Below are 4,602 nucleotides of genomic sequence, written 5' to 3' on the forward strand. Positions count from 1 at the left end.
TGTTTACAACTTTTGTTTAGTTTATTTAGTTTATAAAATCAAATCAAAATCAACTTGAGAATTACTTTTTTGTCATTTATATTTATATTAGTTAATTGTTGAGCTACTTATTAACACATTTTCCACAAACTCCTCGTGTTCGATACCCATTTGCCACTATCTATTTAGTACTATTTGGTTTATTTTTGAGTGAGTCTTCGACCTCACGTCAAATTTTGGCGCCGTTGCTGGGGAGTAGTGCGCAACGTGTGTTATTTTTGTAGTTTTTGTTTAATTGTTATTGTCAGTTTTACGCATACTAGAAGGTACTTATAGGTATATGCTTACGAGAAGCTCTCGGTTTTCATCACCGTTAGCTTTTGATCCAGAAATCGAGCGAACTTTTCATCAGAATCAGATTCTTTAAAGGGAGAATAAGGTTATTGGGTCACTAGGCACACAAAGTCGAACAACTGACACCACAATCATGGCTTCAGAACAAACTTTACCGCCAATGCCGCCACCCATAAATTCTAAAAACCCATCATTGACTGAACCCATTACTACTACAATCTCCACAAGTGTACCTACTTCAACCGTGTTCAGTTTTCAGCCACCGGTTAATCTTCCACCCTTGACAAATTTCATACCTATTCAAGGACAATCATTAAACTCACCACAACAATCATCCTTCCAATCTCAACAAAATCCACTTTATCAACAACCATACACATTTTCCCAAGACCCACCCATAACTCATATTTCAAGGGTAATTTGGGTATGGACCCGAACAACAACCGCCGCAACAACAAGTGCAACAATGGGGTGGACCACATATCAATCAAATACAATAAACACCACCATTGCAACAAGTTCCACAACAATCGCAATATCAACAACCTCAACAACCAAATCCCCAACCACAATTTCAACAATATGCACAATAAAGGCCCGTTTATCGGCAAATGTGCCAATCGAGAGTGCCATTGGGGGTACCAAGACGACATGCAAGAGAAATGGTTAGGGGGATTGAAGATCATTTTGACCGGTCATAACCAATAACCCATCTCTGGTGGTTATTCCTTAAAATCAAAATGGAAGAACGTTTGAGGTTAGAACTAATGCACTCCAAAGCTTACCAAAGTACAAGGGTCTTGCAACGAAAGAACCCTATTTTCACTTAGAGGCATATGATTCTATTTGTAACACGATCGGGGGTCAAGGTTTTTCACCGGATGATGTTAAGTTTGTTTTATTCCAATTCTCGTTAGAAGATAAGGCAAAGAGATGGTTCTACACTTTGCCTTCCACATCAATTTACACTTGGGTCGAGATGCAACAAAGGTTTTAAGAAGAGTTTTATACGACCCAAAAGACTAATGATACGAGACGAAGTTTGAGAAGCTTCCAACAACAATCACGTGAAATGTTTCATGAAGCATTTGAGCGATTCAATATGATGATCAAGAATTGTCCTCATCATGGTATAGCTCTTTGGGAGTTACTAAATGCTTTTCATGAGGGGTTGAATGCGGAAGATGAGAGGGATCTAATGTCAATCACAAATGGTACATTTGGTACCAATATGAACAAGATGATTGGGCATATTTGAAGCAAATGTCGGTCACTTCAAAGAGAAAAGCTCAAACTGCAAGAAGAGCAAGACCGGCAATTGGAAGAACACAAGTGCATGCGGTTAATAATGAGACACCTCAAGCTTCCAATCAAGTGTATAATGTGTGCACGATTTGTAATGGTTTGGGACATGCAGAGATGCATGTACCAGTGTGGAAGGACAAGTTGAAGAGGTAAATGCAATTCAAGGCCAAGGAGGTGGTAATCGGAATTATAACATGAACTCAAACACTTACCACCCCGGGTTGAGAAATCATCCAAATTTTCGATATGGAAATCAATCAACTCAACTCAATCCTAATTTCCAAGGGACTTCACAAACCCACTTTATTCCTCGTTAACAATACTTCAATCAAGGAAGTCAAGGTCAACTTCAGCAAACGGGTGGTATTCAAAGTGGGTCTTCGGGTCAAAGTTCATCAAGTGGGAATGAAGTGACGGACATGTTAAAGTCGATGCAACAAGACATGCAGAAAAGGAATCAACTTGAAGAGGCCCGAATGCAAAAGGATGAAAATCGTGACAAGGCCATCCAATCATTGACAACTCAAATGGGCCAACTTGCAACCGAGGTATCCAATTTGAAGAAGAACAAAGGTCAACTCCCGAGTGACACCAAGGTTTCACCCTACTCATACTACTTCTCGCAATGTGCTGATTAATCATATAAGTGTTTTAAGAAGTTGTAAGGAGTTTAAAATCAATACCACACCGGAATTAGTTGAAGGTGTGGTAGAGGATGTGATGGGGGCAGAAAGTGAAGACGAAATATCTTCACCCATTAAACCCCCTAAACTATCCACGTTTTCAAACAAAAATTCTGATAAAAATGAGATTTTAAATGATAAAAGCAAGGAAGCGGAATAGGTTCCTATTCCATTTCCTTCGGCTTTTCTCGATCAGGGCAAGAAAAACGTGATTTTAAAACGGGGTCCTCAAAAGGAGGAGATGTGGGAGGTATTCAAACAGGTTATAGTTAATCTTCCTTTACTTGAGGCAATAAAACAAGTACCCGCATACGCAAAGTTTTTAAAAAAATTGTGTACTCAGAAAAGACAACAAAAAGTTCCTAAACGAGTTGATTTAACTGAACGAGTGAGTGCAATTCTTAAGGGTGACCTCCCACCTAAGCTGCAAGACCCGGGAGCGCCCTTGATTAACATTCAAGTGGGTGACTTTCAAATGTCACGGGCGCTATTGGATCTTGGAGCGGGTGTGAGTATCATACTGGGGGTTTGTATGACCATTACGATTTTGGTCCACTTAAACGGGTTGAGACCACAGTTGTATTGGCTGATTTGACTCATAAACTTCCTTGGGGGATAGTGCGGGATGTTATTGTAAAAGTAGAGGAATTTTATTATCCTGTTGACTTTTTGGTTTTGGACTACTCGTCGGTTGACCCAACACAACAACAAAATGTTATATTAGGTCGGCCATTTTTAAACACTGCTCATGCTATTATTGAATGCCGGTATGGTACAGTTGATATAGCCTTTAGAAATATAAAAATGCGTTTAAATGTGTTTACATTTCTAATTCTTTGGCTAGTGAAGAATGTTTTATGGCAAATATTATAGATGGGTGTGTACCACACGAGTATGAGGAAGGTATGTTGGATATTTGTGTTTGTGATGATTCTGAGCAGGTTCACATTTGTGCATTGGAGTTGGAGGAAAGGAAGCAAGATGCATTGGCAGTGCAAGAAGGAAGACCACCGTGGACTCATCAGGTTGAAAGTCTACCAACATAAATCAATTCGGATAATAAACCCTCATTGATTTGTCCTCCCAAGGTGGAATTGAAAGAATTGCCAAGTCATCTAAAGTATGCGTTTTTGGGAGAAGGTGAGACATTTCCGGTTTTCATTGCCTCTAATTTGAATGAGGCCCAAGAAGAAGGGTTGTTGGAAGTGTTGAAGGCTCACAAGGCGGCGATTGGGTGGACTATAGCCGATTTGAAGGGTATTAGTCCATTTATAGTCATGTACAAAATCATCACCACGGATGATGCAAAGCCTACTCGGGAGACTCAAAGAAGGTTGAATCCTAACTTGCGAGAGGTGGTGAAAAAGGAAGTTATCAAATGGTTGGATGCGGAATTATATATCCCATTTCAGACAGTGCATGGGTAAGTCCAACACAGGTAGTCCCAAAGAAAGCCGGCATCCAGGTAATTAAAGATGAAAGTGGTGAACAAATCACCACCCGACCGGTCACCGGGTGGCGAGTGTGCATCGTTTACAGGAAGTTAAATGCGGCTACTTCAAAAGAACATTCTCCATTACCTTTTATTGACCTAATTATTGAAAAATTGTCAGGTCAAAAATTTTATTGTTTTTTGGATGGGTACTCGGGATATAATCAAATTGCAATTCACCCAAATGACCAACACAAAACCACATTCACATGTCCATATGGTACTTTTGCCTTTAGGCGGATGCCATTTGGATTGTGTAATGCCCCGGCCACATTTCAACGATGTATGATGAGTATTTTCTCGGACATGGTTGGGGATTCACTTGAGGTATTTATGGATGACTTTTCTATTTTGGGTCAACTTTTGAAAGATGTCTTGATGAATTGGAAAAAGTTTTAAAACGTTGTGTCGAGACTAATTTGATTTTAAGTTGGGAGAATAGTCCTTTCTTGGTATAAGAGGGTATAGTGTTGGGTCATGTAGTTTCAAGTCGGGGAATGGGGATGAATAAAGCAAAAATTAAGGTTATTTCTTCATTACCACCACCGAAAAATGTAAAAGGGGTAAGGTCGTTTTTGGGGAATGCCGGGTTTTACCGGCGGTTTATTAAAGGTTATAGCGTGATTACTAAACCTTTATGCAATTTGTTCCTAAAAGATGTTGCATTTGATTTTACTAATGAGTGTTTGCAAGCATTTGATGTTTTGAAGGAAAAATTGTGTAAGCACCAATTTTACAACCGCCGGATTGGACGAAGCCGTTTGAGATTATGTGTGATGCTAGTGACAC

At 39.6% G+C, this 4,602-nt stretch overlaps 1 pseudogene; it reads right to left on the reverse strand.

Annotated features, from left to right (window-relative positions):
- Window positions 1–1,366: 1,366 nt before the first annotated feature.
- Window positions 1,367–1,467, reverse strand: LOC143626776 (small nucleolar RNA R71; annotated as a pseudogene).
- Between the last annotated feature and the right edge of the window lie 3,135 nt (window positions 1,468–4,602).

This window comes from Bidens hawaiensis, unplaced genomic scaffold (genome assembly GCF_021521415.1).
Source record: "Bidens hawaiensis isolate Kalapana, Puna unplaced genomic scaffold, B.hawaiensis_p1.1 tig00004497_1, whole genome shotgun sequence".
Classification (NCBI taxonomy): domain Eukaryota; kingdom Viridiplantae; phylum Streptophyta; class Magnoliopsida; order Asterales; family Asteraceae; genus Bidens; species Bidens hawaiensis.